The sequence below is a fragment of the Myodes glareolus genome, chromosome 10, assembly GCF_982192425.1.
Source record: "Myodes glareolus chromosome 10, mMyoGla1.1, whole genome shotgun sequence".
Classification (NCBI taxonomy): domain Eukaryota; kingdom Metazoa; phylum Chordata; class Mammalia; order Rodentia; family Cricetidae; genus Myodes; species Myodes glareolus.
In genome coordinates, this window is record NC_142035.1 from 54,094,580 (window position 1) to 54,119,867 (window position 25,288).

A 25,288-nucleotide genomic window follows, 5' to 3' on the forward strand; every position below is an offset into this window, starting at 1 on the left:
GACACCGACGTTCTACCATAAAACCATTCAGGAGCAAACCAATGTCCTAAGCCCACGGTCCTCTTCGCTTTATTGAGATTTGAGCTGTAGGGGGCCTTAGGGACCATCAGTCCCGACACCCTCCTTTGTTAGATGGGAAAACTAAAGACTGCCAAAAGGCTGGATTCAGTCTGACTTTCATGGAGCCTCGAGGGCAAGGCTGGAGTCCAGAGCAGTCAGCTGAGTCCCTGACCAGACTTTCTGCTCCAAACTGCGGAGAGAGAAATGGATGTTTTCCCTTCAAGCAGATGGCATTTTGAGAGGAACGGCTATATTCATCATTTTCACTGAAGTTATGTTTCGCAGATATTAAATCACACATTAAATATGTACAGTCACTGTAGATCAATACCCCAATAAAACCATGAAAACAGAACAGAAGTAAAAGATCTGTGTATGTTAGCAACTCATTGATAAAATGAATTGTCTTTTCTGGGCCAATGGGAGAGGCATCTCTCTGGGATTCTAAGGATGTTGCTTTTCATCAATGCCATCTTCTCACAACCAAAGCTGTCACAAAACCCAGTGATCAAAAAGGCCTCCCTCTGTACACCTGAGAACCGCGGGACAAATTATAAAGAGCCGTCTCAAATTCTGGAGAATACAATCATTCAATAAATTAAAAAATGTGAATATGCACAGCACACACTATTTAATTTGAACAAAAGTGAAAGTCAAATATAGATGAGTAAGACTGTAATTTTAAAAGCAGGCCTAGTTTTATATGGCGAGAATAATGTTTTAATAAAATCTCTGTTAGTAGATAATGAGTCTAGCAGTGAGTTAATAAATAAAAATGCTTCACAAAAAAATATGAGTGAATGGAAATGACTCGAGCTTGCGCCTGGATGGAACTCCACCACTGCTGGCTAACTGACCCCAGATGATCTCTAGGAGAACTGGTTTCCTTCTCTATAAAATATGGGAATAGCAAGCCGGACAGGGGTGGCGCACACCTTTAATCCCAGCACTCGGGGGCAGAGGCAGGCAGATCTCTGTGAGTTCAAGGCCAGCCTGGTCTACAAAAGCTAGTTCCAGGACAGATGTCTGTTGTACAGTAGAATCTGAGCATGCTAGCATTGCGTGCAGCCAGGTTGGTCTCCAGAGTCTGGACACAGTCTAGTGAAAAGCCGTGCTAAATCTAATGGCAATTAGTCCAATTTCTCTTACAAATAAAAGACTATTTAAAAAACACCAAAGGACTATATTGAGAATAGGTTTTACAGCTCATACCCACATATCAGCAAACCTTCTCTTGAGAATTTTACCAAGCCAAACCCATGTCTGAATTAATGTATCCTAGTATTTCTGCCCCACACACTTTCGGCTGTGACAGCATTGCCTTATTCCCTTTGCAACATCTTCTGGAGCAGCCTCTCTGGGTCTCGTACCTTATGCTTTCAAGATCCCAGACGATTCCAGCAGCCTAAAAAGACTAATGATGCTCTAAGCACCAAGTCTGGCTGTGGCTCCAGTCCCAAACTCTATCTTCTGGATGGAAAGTCACTTGGCTCTCTCTACCCAGAATCATAGAAAAGGATCTCCAACGCTCAACTGCTCCCAAAGAAATTTGGAAAGATGTGTGGAGAAACAGAGAGTTGTGTGAGGCTCAAACCAGCCAGGCAGCACCTGAATTTCCTCACACAGGAAGTGGCCCTCATCTGACTCATAGCTGCCCCCAGCTATGGCTGTGCTGTCATTTCCTGTAGCACCTCAGTTGACACACAGAGCACTTCTCCCCATACCCTGCCGCAGTCAGCCTAATTCTTAGAGAATCAAGTACACCACCAATGGCTTTCTGCTCACAAAGCAAGCTCTATTTAAAAAAAAAATACAATTTTACTGTTGATGCTACACATAGAAGTATACAAATACCAGTGAAATAATCCATCTAACACCACCGGATTGACAGCAAAGTTCTAGTAGCTTTTTAGTAAATATTATGATTTATTGTTTCATCTCATTAAGTAAGAAGGACACGAAGGCGAATCCCCTTCTCCCGTTAGGTAGAACCATTTGCAAAAACCCGATGTGTTGCCATCACCACAATGATGGTGTTTTCTTGCGGGACAAGGTCCAGGTCCCTAAATGCAGACATCTCCACTGAGGAGGAAGAACTACTTTCCCCAGAGTAAGCTTCCAGAGAGAACACCCTCAGTGTGGGTACTCTGTCTAGTCAGAGAGCAGTGATACACAGATAGGCATATTTTGTCATGTTTTGGCATTACATTACCACTGAGCCAAAAAATAATAAAGAGCTCTTAGAAGGAACTCTAAGCTGCCACGATACCCAGTGTCTGAGCGGCTGTATCCACATGAGAACACGGGTTCAAGGATGGAGCTCCAGAGTCACACTTGATTTTGCCCTATGGGATACATAATTTTTAAGGTCTATACAAATGAGACCACAACTAGAAAGAAAAACGGTATTTTTGGCAGTCTGAATGGTAATATATATATCAAAGACAGCAACCAAGAAACATCAAAAGGCCATCATTTGTAGCCCAGAAAAAGCTGCACCGTAAGAACCGAGAGAAACGGGAGAGCAAAGCTTCAATCCATCCAACCCAACCTTCAGCAGCCTAACCTGCAGACTGACGACTGTAGAGTTCTCCTGCTCTACCTGTTTTCAAGAAAAGAGAAGGTGATCTTGAGCTAGTCTCCTCCAAGGTTAAACCACTCCATCCTGCAGGGGAACTCCCTAAGCAGGGAGGTGAACACAACAACAGTAGAATAGCTTCCAGAACACCCTAAAACTGACCAGATTTACTAGGCCCTCCCAGCAGGAGAAAGCAGGAAGCAGCTGCAAGAAAGACTGAGGGGGGAAATCACAAAGAAGACTCCAGAACAAGAACAGCTGCCTGGAAGAGCTTCAGGTCAAGTGAGGCACCTGGGCAAGACACTCTCCGGCCTGTCGAGCTGCTTGGAGGCTGTGAAGGGTGCTCCAGGCTCCCAGGTTTTGTAGGCTGTCACCCATGCTGGGGTGGGTTTTGTTGCTGCAGCTGTCTTTGAGTTATTTATGTTCCTGTAAGTAACCAATCCCTTACCAATACTCCTGTAGGTAACCACAGTAAAATGCATTGGTTCACCAGGTTGGACTTTGGTGGTCTATTGTGGGTTCCCTATCTGGGGTGAGAAGTTTTTTTTATTTTCCCAGGAAACTATTTGCCACAGAGTAGGTACTACTACTTGGGAGAAAAGCAGCATCACCCAGTCCTCACCCAGAGATAACTATTCACACAGTTCAGTATTAACCACCCATTGCTAGACATTGCAACCTTATGTGGGGATGAAGTAGCTAAAACTAGGTCTACAGATAAACTATACATAGAGTTATCAAGCGTTATGTTCAAGGAACAACGCTGTATGTCAGCATGGTGGTACCCCATGGTGTATGTGAGCGTGGGGGTAACCCACGGTGTATGTATTACCCCCTCTTTAATCCCACCGCTTGGATCTCTGATTTGAGGTTAGTCTGGTCTACTTAGAGAGTTGCAAACAAGCCAGAGCAAGGTGTCAGAGTCTGTCTCAAAACAAACGAACAAACAAACAAAGCAGACCTGTACAGATTTTACCAAAGGATAAAGGTGACAAAGGGAATTTCACCGAAGAACCAGAATCCATAGAGCAGAAATAACTGGAAATCTTACAGCAAAATCTACATGCAACTAAAAAGTCTTAATGGTTATGTTTAGCAAAGAGTTGGCGGTCACTGAAGAGAATATGAGTGAACTGGAAAGTAAGTTGAAAGAAGTTATCAGACAGAAATATGGAGAGTGCTGGGCAGTGGTGGCACACACCTTTAATCCCAGTACTCAGGAGGCAAAGGCAGGTGGATGTCTGTGAGTTTGAGGCCAGCCTGGTCTACAGAACGAGTTCCAGGACAGGCTTCAAAGCTACAGAGAAAACTGTCTCGAAAAACAAAAAACAAAAAAAGAAATATGGATAGCTAAAACACTGGAAAAAGCAAATCAGAAAAGTAAAAACAAAAAAAACACATAATGTTTAGAGAGAAAAGTAACAGAAGGAATATTTAGCAAAGAAATGATAATATTTTTCTGAAATTGACAAAAGACTATAAGCTACCCATTAATAAAAACTCTAAGAACTTCTAAATAGAAAGAAATATCATACTTAGACATATTATACTGTAGATACTAAAAACAAAGACAACTTTAAAAAAAACCATTAAAAGCTAAAAAAGATGTATTACCTTCAAAAGAACAAGAATGGTCCTGACAGCTGACTTGTCAATAGAAATGATGGAAGGCAGTAGACCATAGAATGAGATTTTTAAAAGTGTTGAAAGAAAATAAATTTCCAGCACAGAATTCTGTGAGCATTGGGGGTGGGTTTTTTCTCTTTTTAAAAAACACAGAAACGTTTTATACAACAAACCTTGAGAAATTTTCTGTTCGCAGACCCAAACTAAAATAGAGGTTTTAGGCACAAGAGTTTATGCAGGGGTCAAAGCAATCCCTTTTTATATTTAAAATGAAGAGATCAGATTTGAAATCCATGACTCCCAGATAAAGAAGCTAGTCCCTAGTCTTTGGCCTTCTGAAAGCCCTTTGACATCCAAGAAAGAAAGTCCCCACCCTACCTGTGACCCAGTCACCAGGACTCAGTGAGGAGCACTTCAGCACCGTGGAGTCTTCCCACCCGGGAGCTAGGACCTAGAAGATGAACTGCTGCTTTCTTCGGACTTCCTGATGACTCTTCCGGCCCTTGAGCCTTGACTTTGCTTGCCAAGGCTCACGCCCCCCTTCCCTTCCAGTGTGTCTGATAACATCTCAGTTTTTCTAGAGCTTTCCAAAGATTTTAGTGGTCCCCTCACTCATGAGTCCACGCTGTGATTCCTCCCCAGAACTAGGAAGTCAAAACTCAAGCTTGGCCCAGCTGGATCCCAACCCTCTGCCTTCCTTCGCAGCCTGCCTGCTTCCCTGATGCCATTCTCCCTGTTCACTCTTCTCGTCGGAGCCCTTAGCCCACTAACTGGTCTTTTCTCTCCAGTCTCAACATTTCTCTCAGACACTATAATTAAAGGTCATGCTTTTCTTGAATATGTCTATAGATGCTCCAGACACTCCTGCCTGTAAGAACCTTCTTACAGGGGCCCTATTCTGAACAAATAGCCATTTATCCCCATATCATTCCCACAGCATGGAACATTTGCTTTGATTCAGTCACAAGGAACAGAGCTCTTGACCACCAACCACTAATGGCAGTTTGAGACTCCAAAGAGATCCTGGTTTGTTTTCTCCACTTGACTATCTTTTTTTTCTTAAAACAAACTTAAAAGTTTCTAGTTACAATTGACAGTCCACATAACCCTGCTTTCTCCCCTCAGCAGAATAACCAAGTCTGACAAAGGAGCATCTTCAGTACCTTGCATCATTCCCAGACACACTTGACTCTTTCCTGTGCTCTTCAACCAGCTTCTGAAGTCTTTTCTTCATGTGGTGGGTAAGTGTGCACACATGCACATACTGTATGCTTTCATCTGGGCATGTATGTACCTAAGTGGAGTGTGCCAATCTGCATGAGGCCAGAGGCTAGTACTATGCATTTTCCTTGATCTCCAGGGTCTCATACTGAACCTGGAGCCCATTTGCTGGTGATGGTTAGCCTGCAGCACCTCACCACCACCCACAGACACCTCAGCACTGGGACTGGAGACATATGTCATCATGCCGAGCGTCACCACAGGTGCTGAGATCCGAATTTGGTCAGCGCCATACTTTATTCACCAAACTTTCTCCCCAGACCCTTCACCTTCAGTCTTTTCTTGAACAGAAATACCACACTCTCCCATGCCCCTTCTCTCTCTATTCTCTCCCCATCTCTAATATAAGATGACTTTTAATTGATAACTGATTGAATACTGTTGGGTGTTCATATTTGTCTCAACCCTCATCTCATCAAAAGAACAAACCCTCCCATCGCCCAGGTCCTGCAGCTACTTCCTCTCTCTCCCCATCCATTCATGGAGGTTTAAGCTGTTCATTCTCACTCTACACCATTTTCTCACCTCCTCCCCAGTCATCTGCATCCTGACTTCTTATTCTTTCTAAGAGAGGCCTCTCTGTGAAGACATCGACTACCACAGGCATTTACAGCGCTGGGCCACACTCCGCCCAGGGTCCTTTAGTCACATCTGTCTGTTTATCGAAGTGTCCACTCCAACTGAGACAAGGTCTTACTCTACAGCCCAGGTTGTCTGGAAGTTCAAGCCCAGAGTGGCCTAGAACTCTTGAATTTCTCTTGCACAGCCTCCTCCTGCTCTGATTGGAGACTTGAAACACCACACTCAACTCCTCCCAGCATTTCAAACCACCACCTTTCTGTTTCCTGTCTTCTGCTATTTTCTTCTGATCATTTTTTCAGCCTCCTGTTCGTCTCCTTTTTAATTTTTTTCCTCTTCAGACAGAGTCCCACCGAGTTGGCTTCAAACTTGGGGGTTTTCTTGCTTCAACCTCTACAGCCCTAGGACTGCGGGCATGTGCCTGCCACCATCCTGGCTCCCCCATTCATTCTCTAGATGCAACAAGAATTATCTTTCCAAGATGCAAGCCTTGGCATGTGACTGCAGAGCCCTCTAAAACCTTCCTATTAACGCCCTGGTGCTGTGAATGTGGCCTTCTGGGCTGTTCTCATCCTGTGTCCTCTCCTTTCCAGCTTCATGTTCAAGCCTCTGTCCCTCCGAAATGGGGTTTCTGCCACCCTGGCATGGTGCTGGGCACTGGAAGATGGTATGTGCCACCGGCACCAACAAGGAATTCTCCTACTAACCCTCTGCTCAGGACCTTCTCCTCTCCCTCTTTGACCCATTTACTTTTAACTCCTCATTTCTTCCCCTTTTTCGAGATAGAGTCTTGCTATGTATCCCTGGATGGTCTCGAACCCGTTATATAGCTTAGGTCACAAACTTCCTTCCACCAGTCCTCCTGTCTGCACTTGCTGAGTGTTGGGATCACACACACACACACACACACACACACACACACACACACACCACCCTGACCAATGTGGATACAGGTTCTTGATTTCTGTTCTTGGCCTCCTTAATCACAAGATTTTAGAGCTCCCAAAAGCTCCTCTTGTCCCGGAGGGATGTCTGGCTAGGTTATCGACTCTAGAGGCAACTTCCGGAACTGCGGCTAAAGGAATAAACCAAAGTCCTGAACTGACACAGCCCTGCAGACTCTCTGAAGGCAACAGGAGCTTTTCGGACTCCAACTTAATTTAGATTTATATCAACTATTAAACAGCACCAGAAGGAAGCAGACTCCAGGAGGACAGGCATCTGGGGTTCCACTCTCAACAGCATTGACTTCACTGAGAAGGCTGTGGGCTAGAGAGGGGGACGATTTGGAACTAAAGAATGCCGTCCACTCTGGAGTCCGGAGATGATCAGAATGATGGCCCTTGGAGTTATAGAAATTCTAGCTCTACTGCCTGACAGTCTTGCAAGCCAGGATGGGAAAGAACAATGGGTTTGGGGAAACTGAAAGAAAGAAAAGAGAAGCAAGTTAATTGCTATTCCTTGGGGCCTACGACGATATGGGACAGAAACTGGAGGCCAGTTACGGAAGAGGGGTTTTAGACTCGTTCCACATTCACTTGTCTGGATTCTACAGAGAAGTGTGCTCTATGTAGGAGTTTGGGTTTTAATCAGTCATTTACAGTAGTATGGAATCAGAAGGGTGGGTATGATTTGGATCATACGCAAGTAGTAAGCTCACTACCATGTGTAATGACATGGCAGAACCAAAAACCACCTGTGTGGATATGTAGACTCCAGATAGACCCTTAAGTAGTGTTGGGAGAGTCATCTGGGTCCTACAGTCTGGGTGTATCCTCACATCCAGGCTTCCAAGGATCTTGTCTGATGAGGTGTCTTGGAGAAGAGCCGCCCTTTCATTGAAGACATCTCTCCTGTGAGCCTACACTCTGGCCTTTTAACAGATTCCAGGTGGAAATGAATTCAATCTCCTAGGAAGTGAGAAGGCGGCAAGGCCCTGACTCTGAGACCCTTCTTCCTCTGGGGATGAAGACAGAAAGAAGAGGTGTCCAGCACGACCGTGTTAATCGTGTTAATGACAGGCTACAATTAACTTCCTAAAACTTTGCTCTGTGATAAATACTGAGGAAACAACAAGGTAGCTGTCTGATTTAAGTTTTGTAGCATGCAGCCCTGCAGACCAGGAGAATCTGGGAGGATGTGCTTGCTCAGTACCATGAGGAACATGTCAGAAAGTCTCCTACCAATGTCAGTGACATCGAGGGAAGAGAGAGACCAGAGACCAGGTCACTGTCGACCTGGGTCCACAAACTGTTGTGTGTCATACACGAGCTGTTCCACTCCATTGGCCTGAGTTTCTTCATGTGTTCTATTAAAATGTATATGAACCTTTATTTCTGGAAAGATTCATGATCTTCTTCTGAGGGTCATAGGGAAGGCTCTGAATTCCCTTTTAGCTACCTTCTTGGATCAATACTAACCTGGTGCAACCCCAAGTCCCACTGGGCTCCTCTCCTTCATCATAAAAGCATCCCAAGCAAGTCTGATCAGAAACAAATCCTGTTTGTACCATCCCCCTCTCCCCACCACCTTTCCCAGCCAGACTTCTTTGATGATCAATCTGAACCCATTTCTACTTTATCACTTTTAACCTACTTTGGTCTAGCTTAGCTCCTGCCCACCCATAATCAAGTCCAAAGCAAGCAATCCTCATTCTAAGGCCTGGTTTATCAAGGCGTGTAACAACACCGCACATATTTGCTAGTCACTCCTGGGGTTCTTGATACTCCATCTCTTTTGACGGGCTGGTCTGGAATGCTCCAGCTGCCACAGATCAGCAACCTCTCCCAGGTCATCTCAACAGGCTAGGTTCCTCAGACCGGGTTCTTCAGGTCTCAGCCAGAGTCTTTAGAGAGTCATTTGCCTCATATCTGCCTTCTTCACTGTCGCCAGCTCCTCGAACCTCAAACCCTTATGTTCAACCCAGATCCAGCTACCCAATTCTCTGTCAGATGCAATTCAGTTTTCTAGACTCTGAAAACTGAACCCAAGAGTCCTCACTTGGACTTCATCGTCTGAACAACCCCTACAGGCGCAGGTGTACTGCTCACAGTACCTGGATTCAAATATACTTTGCATTATTTTCTAGTCATGTGGCTCTGGACATGTCGCTGACACCATGCAAACCCTTCTACAGAATTTATCACTGTACACGTCTCTATTAAATTTGGATGACAACATTTCATTAACAGATTTTTGCAACCAGTCTCTCCAAGAGAGATGGGATGGCTGAATGTCAAGTCATTCTCTTCCATCCCAGCATCAGGCACAGAGCCTGACCTCAAGGAGGTTGCCTGCAAATATTTAATAGTTAAGGGAGAAAGGCAGCACAGGACCAGCTTATGTGTTAGGATGAACGCTGGTACAGTGGATGATCTTTCACGGCTAATGTATGCAATCTACATGAGCCCTCAGGTCATAAGCCTCAGGCTGTGCAATCAAAAGGCTGTCAGACAGATGGCAACAGCTGCTGATGTTCACATCTGCCTGTTGCTAGAAAACGAGTCCTTGGTACCAGAGGAACCCAGGACAAAGAACTAAGTTATTCAATTTCCCAGTCACCCCCCCCCCCATAGTCCATTTCTGCTCACTTGGTAGCTTTCCTGAAACAGAGAAGAGTGGTTCTCGAGAGAGACGTTATGTGATACACAAGTCTGTCAAAGAAGCCTACTTGATTTGATTCCATGACCCAGCAAACGTCACAGAAAATCAGCTTGTCTCCTAACTGGCGTAGGCTTGAGACGCTGCACTGGGAAGTTCTTTGCTTTGGTAGATGGCCATTTTCCTATTCTAAAGTAAGCTGTCCTAAAGCACAAGGTAGGATAAATCAGTATGGACACACACATGCTTTCTTTCCTTAGGGCTAACTTCTGACAGAAGAGAAAAAGGAGGCAGTGGGTACCACACAAGGGAGAGAGGGCAGGAGCTGAGGCACAGAGCCGGTTTGGTCCATGATTAATGGCTTGTTTTAAAAATCTATGTTTCCTAAAACTTGATCCAATTCTGATTACTTTCAGTTTATTTTATGTGCATGAGAAGAGCTGGCAAGCTGACGAAGTTTTGTGACGAGCAACAGGTTTTCATTACGTGTCCGGATGTTCTTAAATCGATGAGCACTGCTATTGGAACGGGGAACGCTTCAGTAATGCTATTAATAATTCCAAGAGGAACTGAAGTGAAAACAAATTGAGCAGGAAGGGACAGAGAACAGGACCTGACCCGTCTTTGCCAGATTCTAAGTCAACCTGAATAGAGATTGCACAAGGTGTCCTGTAATCAGAACCACTGCTCTGGGGCAGATAATTCCAGTCAAAACTTGCCCACAAGTTTTTGCCTGTCAGCCCTCAACTCGGAGAGGATAACATTTTTTAAAGCTAAATTGTTCTAGCAACAGCCCTCATTTAGGGTAAAACTAACACAAGCAACTGATGAGAAGACGAGAGGAAGCCAGATCGCAGGCGAAAGAATGCGCTATCAGGGACAATGGCAAACTGTCTGAGGAGATCAAGATGAGGACCCGCTCTGCTCTGGGAGAATATAAACAGGAACCTTTTGCAATCAAACAAAGAAAAAAAAAGAAAAAAGAAAAGAAATAAGTGCGTAGCAGGAGACTACTGTGTCAGGAAGGACCAACAGTCTTCCTTTTGTATTGTTATTTTTACCCAGAGGACAGCATGGTTTCCAAGGCTAACTAGTTAGCAGAGACATTAGCATCAAGGTCCTCTGTCACTATCTGTTCTTCACTCCAGGTCTCAGGCAGGCGCCTTTCTTTGGCCTCTAGAAAAAGTAACTGCTCTAGACAGAAGAAGGACCCAGGCTCCTGGGAAGGTTCCATGCCAAAGGCCTCAGCTTGTCTTTGGAGCACCAGCTTAGTCCACCAGATGACTTGTTGTGGCTGCCATATGGCCTGTGTGTGACATTCTGCTTAGGATAATGGGGCCTGGGTGTGTGCCTGAGCGCTGCCCACAGGGTCAGGGCGACAGAAGTGAAGAATGCGCACTCCTATTCTACCGACATGTCAGATGCGACCACTCTGTAGCCTTAGCTTGCAATATTGCTCAGGGTGCAATATTGTTTCCGAGAACATGAATCTCAGGCAAGGGGAGGCCAAGAAGGGCTACTGCTATTCTGTCTGTCTGGCAAGGGAAGAGACTAAACCAGGAAATGAAGGCACAGAGGCTGCAAGAGTGTAGAGGCTGGGACGCAGCTGCTGCTGTAGCATTGCATTGCATTGCATTGGGGTCCTGGGACCTCTCTTTATCACCAGGAGAGCAGCCCTACTGTCTTCATGCACAGAGCTCAGTGAACCACTTAGACAGGTCTTCAAATGGTGTCCTGTTTTAAAATTGTTGACAGGTTTATAGAAGGGTTAAAATTCAAACCAGCCAGAGAAAGAAAAGTGGTATTTAAGATCAAATGAAGGCGCATTTAAAGTCAAGAACTGTAGGCCTGTCACCCAGTGTTCAGCCACCTTGTATCTGTCTTCTGCATGTACACATGGAGACATGTATGTATGTGTAATAGCAAGTGACGAATACAGAGGACTTCTACCCTGATAGACAAAGGATCATTGAAATGCATCCTTAGCTGTCCACAAGGTTCTGAATTGTTCACAAGTAGAGGGATAAGAGGCAGGACCCTGGACTACTGTTGTAACTTCCACTGAGGTACAAATTTGCTTGTTTCCCCGCCAAACAATTACATTTTTGACAGACAAATTTTTGTTACATGGATGGAAGTTCCTAGAGAGTTAGGCCCAGCCCACTAGTCCGGTGCCAAAAAACGAAGCCAGTGGAGAAACCAGGACCAGGAGGATTATATTGCCAAGCGGAAGTCCCAGGAGGGCCTACATAGGTGTGGACCACAGCTTTACTGCAATTCTCTGACGATGCACTTTGGAAACATTTGGAGCCACAGAGACAGAACTGGAGTCTAGGTAAACCCACAGAGAGTCTCGGGACCTCCTCTGCCGATCGATCTTCACCAAACACAGGACAAAGGTGTGAGCAGAATTCACTTCTCTGCTGCCTACTTCCTCCACCCACTACTGAGCAGTGGGGTGTGGGCTAAGGAATAGGGGGCTGCCCAGCAGTTTAGCTTTGCTACCCACCCAGCTACCTGACCTTGAACTGGCTAATTAACCCCTTTGTACTTCAGTCGCCCTGTAAATGGGGGGGGGGGGGGAGTAGCTGCCTCACAGGATTACTGAGGTGGAATCAGCCTTCTAAAGAATTTAGGAGTTCCTGGCACAGGGAAGCACCACAATGTTTTTATTCAGGGTGAGCCTCAGGAAGCCTGTTCAAGGCTAAAGTCGCGACCTTGAGGACGGGTGTGGAGCTTCAAGACTGGCGACCACCGGCTTCAAACATTTTATCTCCAGTTACTCTTCCTCCCTTTTCTGAGCCACCCCAGACGGTGTTAATCTTACCTTCATTACCGAACACACCTGGAGGTCAGAGGAGGCTAGAAAAAAAAAAAAGATCTGGATTTTCCTCTGAATGCCTTTAAGGAGCCTAAAGGCCAGAGGAAAGCGAGGCCCCTCCTCCAGCTTCCGTTTCCTCATCTGCACAGTCAGAGCTGGAGCTAGACCACAGCTGATCTCAAGCACTGCCTCTAACTCATCAGATTCTATGTTTGTGAATTTGGTGCCTGGGTTGAAAGGGGCTCTTTAACCAAATGATTTCCAATTCATACTTGTAAATTTCTGCTATAGCATCAGCGTTGCCTAGGATACAAAGTGCATGTGCTTGCTCTCCACATAGAGACAGCGGGGGGGGGGGCAAGGGGGGGTTCTGCTCTGCAATCTCTGCCTGTGATCTTCCAAGCCAAACCACAAATGGAATTTGCAGGGCAAATGAGTCTCCACTGGGACTTAAGAAAGTAGGCCTGGCACTCTGATGGGGTCCCAAATGGACAGGAAAGGACACATTTGTTCCTCTACACCCAGGTGGCCACAGAACACATGGACTTTAGGTATTTCCTGGCCTGGGGGTGAGGAGCTGCATGTCTCTCACAGGGCACCACTTTTCTTTCCTAATTAATGATAACGCACACCGGAAGCTTAGTTCACACACTCAGGAGCTCTACCCAGGCTTCTAAGGCCCTCCCTGTACCCAACTTGACAGTTGATAGGGTTGATAATTTTTTCCTGGCCTGAAAGAGGGGTGCCCAACTCTCCAGCAGTATCCAGCTTAGCTCAGAGAATAAGCAATGTGCTTTTTTCCCCCACTTAACATAGCATCTTAGTTTTCAAAGGAAATATTTCTTACTGACTCTGGCTCTTAGAACTCCTAAAGGTTTAGGCGCACACCGGATCTCTGGAGAACTTCATGTCAAGGGCCTGAGGAGAGAAGTTGTATCTGTGCTGTTCTCTGTTTTATCTTTAGAACCCACAGCTGTGTCTGGTACCTGGCATCTGTTTCCACGACCTCTTGCTGAAATAGGGATGAGTCTCTGCGGTACAGACCAGGGGTTAAAGAACCACTTGAGGGCATACAGCTTCTCAGAGGCTTCCGGTCATCTGTCCTCAGGCCCACGGCTTTCCCTCCCTCTTGCCTCAAGAGCTCTAGTCTCAGAGAGCCTCAGAACAGTCCTGTGTAGACAACAGTAGCTTCCACAATGTCACCAACAAAGCCCTATAATTATGGTGCCCAAGAAGGAGCAGAGAGAAGCAATGGATGGGGCCTCTCTTAAAACCCTGTCTACTGGACAAGGGAAGACTCCGTTCGGCCAACAAGTGAGGCCTTCAGCCTTCTGCCCTTGCGTAAACCTTCTCGGCACCTAGAGCCCTTTCCTCTTCCTTCTCTCAGAGAATTCCTGAAAGTTCAACCCCCTGTGCCATGCTTCTTCTCTACCACGGAACGGCGTGACTGTTGATTTGGGTGCTGCAAGCTGTGCCGTCTGTGTCTAGAAACAAATTCCTGAGAGAATGCTTGGTTAAGTGAACTGTGGTCAACCTTGCCCCTTATGAAGAAAAGAAGAAGGTGGGAAGCTTTCAAAGAGTACTTCCCCCTTATGATGATGAGATAGTTAACCTTGGTAGTCAACTTGACTGGACCCCAAAGCAACTGAGAGCTAAGCTGCTCCGCGTAGTTGCAAAGTATTTCCTTGACCTGGTGATGTGAAGTGGGGATGCCCATAGTAGATGCCAGCACCACCTTCCAGGGGTAGCTCCCCCTGACTCAACATGACACTGGTGAGCTCATCTGCCCTATTGTGGCTGCTGTCTCTGTTCCTTTACCATGATTACAATCCAGTTTTGTGGGGCTTCTAACGAAGAACCAAGACCACTGACTTCCCAGGAATGCTTAGGCCTTCAACAACTGCTCAGGTAGCCACTTAATACGTGGAAAAGTTACTGGACTCCCAGTCTCTCCAACATGAAGATGGCCATTATTTAACTACCCAGACTGTATCCTGTGTGCCAATCTATTAAGTCCCCTTGCGATAGGTATTCATCCTAACAGTTCTTCTCCCCGAGAGGAGAGTTAAGTGGCAACATTGCCGATGGTTATTAGTTATGAACAGAAACACTATAATATTAAATTATGCCCATCACTTGAGAGCCACCCTTTCTGATGGTACGGGTCTGACCACTGGGCTGCCCCCTGATTCTGCAATTCCTGGAATACACACAGATGCTTACGATGTTCCAGGGGCAGGCTCTGGTTTATTCCCCATAAAGCCTAAAGCCTACAGCTTCAAATTCTATCCTAGTCATGGGAAATGTCCCACGGTGGGTGGGATGGGGTGGTGGGGCGGGCTAGAACACAATGTAGCTATAGGCGGGCAAAGAGCTCGAACAATAGGAAAATCATGGAGAGGAAATTAGCCTAATTACCTTAGTAGGGAAAAGTGGATTGCTTTCCTTGACACATCCCACCCTAACAGATTTACAGCTCTTTGATGAAAAGAAAGGATTACAAAGCCAGGGAGGCAAGAGTGTGGGACCCTTTACCTAAGAGTTCACAGGGACAAAGTGAGAAGGCGAGCTAAGAGCTCCAGCAGGACCAGGGACAGGGTGGGGAGACAAGAGGACCTTGGGCTGGGGTGTGAGCAGCTTCCTGTGGCCTTTCCCAAACGTGTGAGAGGCAGGGCTGCGGTCTCTTATTGGTCACCGTGAAGGCCCTAGCTGGCCTTCAGATGAGTGGGCACTTAAAGCACAGAGGCCATGTGTAACACACGTAGGGGTGCTTTTGACGTATTCTAATCGTAACTCTCATGCCCTCAAAGCTACCTCAGTGCATCTGTGACACCCTCTCATGGTGTGGTGTCTCTCTGCTGTCCCAGAAAGAAACAGGGTGTCCGTGAATAAAGACAACTCCATGCAAGTGAGGAACTTCCGGCACGCGTTAGGGCTTCCTGGGAGCCCCCCGCCCCCAGCTCCCAGTCTTACCTTCTCTGAGGTGGCAAAAGGATGTGTGCTTCTGCTGACCACCTCACTAAGACTTTAGAGGGACAAGTGAAAACATACGAGTAAAAATACTTTCCTAGTCGTGAATGTGCTATCCAAGTGGGGGAAGAGGCTGTGCTATTATGAGGACATTAGTAGCCACAGTTTGCAGAGCCCAGGAGGCTGGTGTGGCTTCCGTTTGAGCTCAGAAAAAGCCCCTGTCCAAGGGAGCAGTTACTTTGCAAGTCCCCAGGCCTGCTGGAACTCCCAGCATTCTTCTCCACCATCCTGGAGAGCAGGAGAGTTCTTGGGCACCATAGTCCTTCCTTAAGACCCATCCACAGCTCGGTCATGTCTCCCTCTGTTCTTGAGGGCACTCCATGCACTACTACAACAACGGACTTGCAAGGCCGGCAGCATGCTCTCCAGCTACTTGCCAGACTTTCTGGTCTGAGCCTGAGTTTGCAGGCTCTATCACACAAGAGAATCAAGTTCAGGGACCAAGGCCTTGCCAGGTCTATTCCCTTTGGCTGCCCTGTCGAAGTTTCCCACTGTGTTCTTGGTTTGCTTCCACGTGACACATCCTGGAGTTTTGTATACTATGCAGATACTGGTAATTGTGAAACAATGATTGATCACTACAAAGCCAGGGCTGACTTTGAACAGAGCTCTAGGCCCTGTGCTAAGTGAGCACTCACTGGGAGCCATTTTTTCAAGTTGACCAATGAGGAAATGAAGAGGTGACTTGTCTTCAGTCACAACACAGCAGGCCTTAAGTCTGTCAGAGGACTTGGTTAGTAGACCAGAAAAAGTTAACACTGATTAAAGGAAAATGACAGGGGAAAGGAATTTTAAGTCTTTAAAGAAATCCTTTTTTTTCCTATTTTTAGCTCAGTTTTATTATTTTTAAGACAGGAACATTGCCCACATTTCTTCCTCTAGTCAGATGACTTGACAGGTAGCTACCAGAAAAGTAAATAAATCAAAGCTATGAAAGAAAAAAGGGGGGGGTGCTCCTGCCGGAAGCCAGGCCCGATGCCACAGCTGGAGAGCGCCAGTCCCACCTGTTTCTCCTCCCTTCACCTTCGCAGTCAAGTGTCAGCGCTGGGCAGAGAACTCTCCCTGACCACCCACCAACACCTATGTATACCTTTATGTGGTTACAGGCCTTGAGAAGGCTGGAGTCACCTTCAGTCTGAAGGAGACAGAGTTCTGAACGCTCTCGGCAAAGCTGTTCCAGCCTCCTTGGAGACAGGCAGAGTGTCAAAAGATTAGGGCCCCCTCTTCCCAGGCCCTTCAAATTAAGAGGTTTCCTTAGCAACTTCTTTTGGCTGATTTCGCAGAGGTGGCATGCTGGGAAGCACATAGCATTCCTGCGCTATGCTGCAAGGCTTGCCTACTTCGGGAACTTTCTATTTTCAACAACAAAGCCCAGTGAGACAGGCATTCCCATCCCTACTCCTAGTAGGCAGACTTTTACAAAGTGTCAACATGGAAGACCCTCCTGAATGATGACCCGGCTTCTTGCCACACCCAAGAGACAGCATCCCCATAAAACCAAGAGAAGGAACAAGTTTTGATTCTAAACCACTTTAGGGCTGGCAATGTAGCTCAGTAGTAAGTACCTGCTCTACATGCACAAGGCCGTGGGTTTTGTTCCCAGCACCTCAAAAACAAAAACTAGCCAACCAATAAATACAAGAAAAAAACATTTTAGTTTCATGTCCTAGTATCTGTGACACCGGAGAAACACCTTTCATCTGACAACAGGAAAACCAGCGGGATCTACAATACACAGTTGCTTTAAAAGACACAGCCTGGTAGACAAAAAAAAAAAAAAAAAAAAAAAAAAACCTTTAAAGAAATGCAAACAAATGCCAGTAGCAGCGATGTTTGCAAGTATTACCGTCAGCAGCATGATACCCGATTGTTTCTGTCTCCTGCCCTATGTTACACGTGTGCTTCAGAAGAACTTCTGGTTATTTCACCACTGCCTTCTATGATTCAGATTCTCTCCCTGGAACATATTCTGGAAGACAGGCTCAAGAAACTACAGATCAAACAATTTCCTAACAGCTGTGTCTCGGGGTTTCTACTGCTGTGATGAAACACCATGACCACAAGTAACTTGGGAAGAAAGGGTTTATTTGGCTTACACTTCCACTTCACTGTTCATCATCAATGGAAGACAGGGCAGGAACTCAAGCAAGGCAGGAGCCTGGAGGCAGAGGCCATGGAGTAACCCTGCTTCCTAGCTTGCTTGTCTTGCTTTCTTGTAGAACCTAGGATCACCAGCCTGGGGTAATCCTACCAACAGGGGGCTGAGCCCTCCTACAGCAATTGCTAATTTAGAAAATGCCCTAGAGGCTTGTCTATAGCTTTAGCCTATGGAAGCATTATCCCAATTGAAGTTCCCTCCTTTCAGATGACTGTAGCTTGTGTCAAGTTGACAGAGAAACCAGCCAGTATAACTAGTGATAGAGACATTGAAATCAACCATTCAGTAGTTGGATGGGGTTCTCTAAAGGCAGCTGCTAGCACGTTCAAGAGTTAAGAATTTTCCCAGGATTAACAGCAACACATACACCGGACGCCTTTATTCTTTTTGAGGTACACCACACGCTTGGCCCCAACCCTTCAATCTGTCGTAACAGAGAAGGGCAATAGGCTGCTAGAAGCCACACACAGCCACACAGCCTGGTTTCTTATGGCAGATCGCAGGGATGAATGACAGAACTGTTTGTCTAACAGGGCGCCAATCAGATCCAGAGAGGCGGGGCTGAGTTCCTTGCAGCAGAGAAGGTATTTTAGATGCACAGAAAACCTTCTCCTCCAGTCTCTAAGAAGCAGGTGTCCCACGGCCCAGATTTCCAGCTTCCCAAAGGGCTAGAAACACTGTGTGACAGTTCAGGCACATCATCACCAGGTGTTTTCAAATTCTCCACCTCTGAAAGTGAGTGAGCCCTCTCTGTGAATCTGCCAACTGGAGTAGAATTTGGCTGAAGGGACGCTAGAGTGAGTTCTGACATAAGACGTAATAATGGGGTGGCGCCCATATCTTAATGTTTGTCATGGGAACCTAGCCACTCTAGTCGTGGAAGAAAACCCAAATTGTCACGGAGAAACCTGTGTGGCCAGATTCACTGCAGAGAGAGACAGGCTGTGGCTCTTAGCTATAAGGAAACATCTTGTTGATGGGCAGCACCCGGTCGGCATCACCTCAAGACTGGCTCCTCCAGCCAGCCACGCTGCCTCAGAAACTAGTTGGAACAGAGCGGAGTCTCTCCTGAGCTCTGCCTAGACACAGAGAATTGGCAAGCGTGCAAACTTCAAATGCTAGGATTTGGAACGATCAACCTACGTAGTTTGGTCGGGGATGCCCTCCATCCCAAGCTTGGTGTGTGTGTGTGTGTGTGTGTGTGTGTGTAAATCCTTTCCTAGACCGTCTCACTATTGTCTCTGTCCTGAAATAGCATTTCCTTTGTTCGCTCCTCTCAGTTCAGCAGAACAGTGAAATTAGCTGTCAGCGCTGGGCACCCTGCGGACACAGTGACTTTGGTCAGAGGCCAGATGCTCTGACAACTGTCCAGCAGCAGCCTTCACACTAGTCTACGTCTCAGCCAGGATGGAGTTTGTCCTTAAAATGTCTTGTTCCTGTGTCTTCCAAAAGAATAAAATCAGGCTCCTTGTTAGCAATCATAGAAGAAAATATTAGCTTAAGGAAGAATGATTTCACATAGGTCAAGTAGCTTTGCTTGGAAGGACATTAGGTGTGTGTGAACCTGTGAGCGCATGGCGTATGCACTAGTGTGTGCATATGTGGATGCCAGTTTTACACGGAGTGCTTTTATTACTCTTCACGTTCTTTTTTGAGATGGGGGTCTCTCATGAAAACTGGAGCACACTGACGTGCTGGGCTGGATAGCTAGTGAGCTCTGGATTCTCCCATTTCCGCCTCTCACTGCTGGAATTACAGGTGCGCATTGGTCACGTCTGTCTTTCTCTGGATGCCGGGGATACAAACTCAGGTCCTGAAGCTTGTGCAGCAAGCACTTGACTCACGGAGGCATGGACCCTACGAGTTATTCTTTGTAAAGGATAATACGGATGAAATGAACACTTTGCACATGGAAGGGCAACAGCACAAACACTTTAGAAAATAATTTGTTGAGGTATAGCACACACCGGAAAAAAGACAGCATCTTCAACAAATGGTGTTCGTCAAACTGAATGGCTGCGCGCAGAAGAAGGCAAACAGATCCATACTTATCACCCTGCACAAAACTCAAATTCAAATGGATCAAAGACCTTAACGTTAAAACGGACATAGTCAACCTGATAGAAGAGAAAACGGCAATAGCTTTGAGCTAATTGGCACAGAGAAGACTTTCTGAACAGAACTCCAATAGCACAGGCACTAAAAGCAGCAATTAATAAATAGAATTTCATGAAGCTGAAAGACTTCTGCACAGTAAAGGACACTATCATTCAGACAAACACAGTCTACAGAATGGGAAAATTTTTTACCAACTATACATCTGATTGAAGGCTAATATGCAGAATAATAATGAACTCAAGAAACCAGATAACAAAATAAGGCAAGAAAACAAATAAACCAATAAAAAATGGGGTTCAGATCTAAAGAAAAAATTCTTAATAGAAAACTCAAATGGCCGAGAAACAAATGTCCAACATCCACAGCCATCAAGAAACTACTTTGAGATTCATCTTACACCTGTCAGAATGGCTAAGATCAACAAAATAAGTGAAAGCTCATGTAGGTGAGGATGTGGAGTAAAAAGAACATTCTTCCATTGTTGGTGGAAGCATAAACTTGCAGAGTTAGCATAGAAATCGTGTAGTGACTTCTCAGGAAGACGGAATCAATCTACACCAAGATCCAGATATATCGCTCTTGGGCATTTACCTGAAAGAGATGTCATCCTTCCACACAAACATTTGCTCCACCATGTTCACTGCAGTCTACTCATAATAGCCAGAAATGAAAAACAACCTACATGTGCCTCAACAGAAAAATGGGTAAAGAAAATGTAGTACCATTACAGAATGGAGTATTACACAACAGTTAAAAAATAAAATCATAGGTTTCACAGACAAATGGATGGAGCAGGGAAAAAGGATCACTCTGAGTAGGGCTTCCCAGACCCAGAAAGACAAAATATAGTATGTATTCACGTATATGTGGATATTAGCTGTTAATTAATATTCAAGCTACAATCCATAGAACCACAAAGATTAGGTACAGAATAAAGATTTGTTTTTTCCTAACAAATCTTGTTAGGAAAAGCAAATGGGATTGTTATGGATGGGTGGGTGGATGGATAGATGGATGGATGGGGACCTGGAACAGCAAGATCTAGTGGGGAGGAGACAAGGGACGGAATATGGGCAGAGACAGCTAAACTTAAGGGCCATGTAAGGGGAAGTATGGAAAACTATCACAGTAGAAACTTCCTAAAGCATATACCTATATGAAGACAACCTAAATAAAATTATCAAATAATTGGGGAAACGGAATCCCAACTGGCCATCTCTTGCCAGCAGATTAAACTTCCAGTTCCAGGACTGGGTTACATTTAATTGAGTTGTTGGCCAAAGGGGGCCCATGGGAACTCCCAAACAACTCAGGCTACTGCCACGACTATATGTTCCTCTTCACAAACCGACACCAAGGTCCCATTGCTGAAGACAACACCTGTGTAACTTACTGAACACAGGCAGGTCGAGCTGGTACCCCTTACATAGAGTATCCCTATGCTCCAGCGACTTTGGTACAGGAAGGCACTCTGCATGCTACCAAAAGAGCAGCATAAATACTAAGCCAGCCACAGACTCGGCAGTCTACAATGGTGTCCTGCTTCTAAGATACCGTAGGGTAATGATGGCAAAATGAAAAGAGGAAAGAATCAAACAAAACGAAAAAGAAAAATAATCTGTTGAGGTGTAACACTTCCCCCCTTCGCACACGTGTGCACATCAAAATTGCCAGTCTTTAACTTAGTTTTACTTGTGACAATTTATCACAAGCAAATAATCTAAAGTAGGAAGGAAAAACTACAGGAAGATACTTATTGACAACAAAAATAGAGAGATAACAGCATATCTGAACATATAAAAATATAAAAAGTTTAGATAAATGTCTGTTTCATCAGACTCGTGGAGTAAAAAATAATGAGATTAAAACTAAATCTTCAGTGTATGATGTAATGGTAAGTGGGAAAAAATAAAAATACAAAATTACATGTTTACATTTTCTAATTACAGCTATATAGAAACTGATACATAGTAGCAGGAAATAGAAAACCATGGTTATTTCTGAGTTATTTCTCCTTACAATAATACTTGTAAATTTTTAAGATAAAAAGCAGATAGGAGTCCAGTATGGTGGTTCATGATTGTAATTATGACATTCAAAGGCTGAGGCAGGAAGACTGCTGCAGGAGGGCAAGCTTAATCCGGGCTACACAGTAAGTTCCAGAAAAAAATCTGAGCTACAACATGAGACCCTGTCTCCGAAGAACCAAAATACATAAATATGAAAAAACAGAAAAGATGAGGAGGAAATGCACCATTAAGTAAATAAGGTCCATTCACATAAGCTGAGTGATTCTTCATGAAGACAGCTGTCATTTGGTTTTATGTATATGAGTGTTTAGCTCTCATGTATATTTGCACAAGTATATGTCTGGTACCCCTGGAAGCCAGAAGATGGTATCAGATTCCCCGGATCTGGAGTCACAGGCTGTTCTGAGCCTGTATGGGTGCTGGAAACAAACTGGGTCTTCTGCAAGAGCTGTAAGTCCTTAAAACTACTGAGGCATCTCTCCAGTCTCCATTTCCCATTTTTAACACAATCCTTATTCAGACTGTCATAAGCATCCACGGCAAATTAAAACAAATCAAGTTTTTCTGCTGGTACCAGGATTATGGGAACTTTTATATCAAAGTTAAAAATTGTAGTCACATAGAAGAGGAAAACCTGTTATAGACACCTCAGTGGTCAGATCTATACCACCAAAATCTAGTAAACAAACAAACAAACAAAAAACCCACTGCAGCTAAGCACATGAATCTTGAAAACCAAAATCACTGGTAGACCAGTTGCTCAAATATTATAATCTACTTCCTACCCTGTAAAATCACACATAGGAAAATACCCAAGGAAAATCAGGCGCTTCCAAATCCCCAGTCTCCTGGTGAAACCCTGATGATCATGCCTGGACACAGGATGCTCTGCCAGCTCCTTACTCTTCACTGGGACCATCACCCTACAACATCAGGACCCAGATAAGTGACCAGATACTCTGCCGCATATAACTTCTATTGGAATGTGTAAATAACCATTAACTGCCTGTTTCCAGAAACAATCTTATATGGCTGGATTGTTTCCATTTGCTTTGAAGGCGATGGAGGTTGGAACTCTGAGTCTACTGCAGATCCTGGTCACTATGAGCCCCATTTGTCAAGCATAAGACACAAATTAGAGCAGAGAAGGCTGAGCTGTGTTCCTGCCTTTCCCTTTATTTGTCAGCGCAACAGGTCAGCATGCAGCCATCTCTGTAGGCCGTTGTCCAATCACCCCACTCAACATTTGGAAACATAGTCCTTAGATCACATCTCTTCAAAACGTAGGTCCTGACCCCATCTGGGGTCACCGAACTCGATGTGGTTGTGTCATCAAAAGGCTTCTGAACGTGCAACAAGGAACTGAAAACCCAGCGTGCCATGAGTCGGAGGTATTTCTGGTAGCATTTGCCATGCTGTGTCATGGGACCTCACCACAGCCTTTGTTCTTAATGCATCCCACCGGCTCTTGCTGCCGCTGCCGTGCCTAACATCAGGCCACCTAGCACTGCCGAAAGATGTCGGAAGCACGCTGGCTCCGACTGAGACTACTGTATGTTATACAATGTTGTTACTGTAACACGGCTTTCTGCTCTTATCGAACGCTAATAGTTTCCAAAACCCAGTTGCTTTTAGTATTTCCCTGCTGTAGTTCCTCAGCATTTAAAGAACAAACCAGCGTAACTTCAGACTGCACTGCGTTAGACTTCAAAAGCATTTGACTTGAAACACTGCTGTTCGAGTTGTTAACTTGCATTTTCACTTTAAAAAATTAAATTCTTACATGGATTTTGGCTTGAGACGAGAAGAGAATTTGCAACAGCTTCTGAAATAGCCCTGAACATAAATCTCTCATTTTGGACCACAGGTTTATGCCAAGGAGCATTCTCAGCATTAACTATTATAAGATCAAAGTATTAAACACCTCTGAAAAATGTTGAAGATACTCTCTGTCAAATATCCAGCTAGGAATTAATTCTGTACGTAGAAATAAGCAAGCACCTCTATCTCATTAGTATGCAGAGTTGCTTTCTTCTTTAATAAATTGTAAAATTACACAGAAACCAAAAAATAATTTCAAAATAAATTTCTTTATGTTTCATTATCAACAAATGTTTGATCTGTATACCTATTTTATAAGACCGTGTGTCCAAGGCATACACTCATGTACTAAGGGGCCTGTCGAAGCTCCTCAGGAAAGGGGTTGTGAATGGAACCAGATTTTAGAGCTGTTGACTAAGAAAACCATCAACGGTTAAACTGAATGTGGTGGCTCACAGATGCCTTCCCAGAACTTGCAAGGCAAAGGCAAGAAGATCAGCCCAAGTCCGAAGCCAGCCAGATCCACAGAGTGAGTCTCGGGGCACCAATGAAGGCTCCACAGCAAGAACATGTTTCAAAATACCAAACCAAACCAAACAACTGGTGCTGGGAAAATGGCTCATGGTAAAAACACCTGTCAGACCAAGCATGAGGACTGGACTGGGGCCAGATATCAAATCCTTAGCACCCATGTAGGTGTCAGATGGGCATGGAAACCTGTCTGTAACTCTAGAATTGGGAGGACAGCAAATAAGGATCCAATCTCCACGCCTACAAGAGCAAGCCAGCCTGACAGACCGGCTACGTCAGTGAGTTTTAGGTTCAATGGTAAAACCACACCCTAGTGAATAAGTAAAAAGTGACTGAGGGAGACTCTCAATTCAGCCTGAGGCCTTCGTCTGCATTTGCACACACACAGATATACTCACACACATGCATTCAAACATGCACACACACATACACAAGCAAAACAAATAAAACAAAACAAATGGCAAAGTAAAACCCCCAACCCAAAGTAAAAACTGACCAAACAGAGCCCAATCCATGAAGGATTGGTGAAATATCTCACGAAAGGAAATAGAAATTTTCGTTCTATTCTAAGCCTTCCCCGCTAAGCACCTCCCTCCTGCATACCTAAACAGGCAGATGTCAAGACATTCTCTACTAATATACAACTAAATTAAGTACGGTTAAATTAAGAGATAAATAAGCTGCCCACCTGAGACTAAGGAAGGAAGACTGAGACTGCAAGTCAGCCTCGGCTTATACACTGAAGACTGTCTACATCAATACCGTTTACAAGACCCAATGATATGGTATAGTGCTCTGCTTCCCCGCCTCAATCTACATTTTTTAGTTGCTTAAAATAATCTTAAAACCTATGAACCAGTGTCACAGTAAGAGCTACTTAATAAAAAAAACCAAAAACCATCATAATACTACGTATCATTCATTTGATCTCAGACTCCTGGCGCCATGACTTGAGTTGTCCAGGCTTCTGCCATGCATGAGATGGCAGAAGGCTGCCCATCTCTCTGTTGAAACAAGGCAGCCATCTGTTTGCCAAGCAAAAAGGCGAGTTTTCG

The 25,288-nt window shown here is 45.0% G+C and overlaps 1 protein-coding gene across 9 annotated transcripts in view; it reads right to left on the reverse strand.

The window, feature by feature from the left end:
- Sema6d (semaphorin 6D) overlaps positions 1–25,288 on the reverse strand; it is a 574,281-nt gene that overhangs the window by 14,682 nt on the left and 534,311 nt on the right. The gene's annotated exons all lie outside the window — the stretch shown is intronic.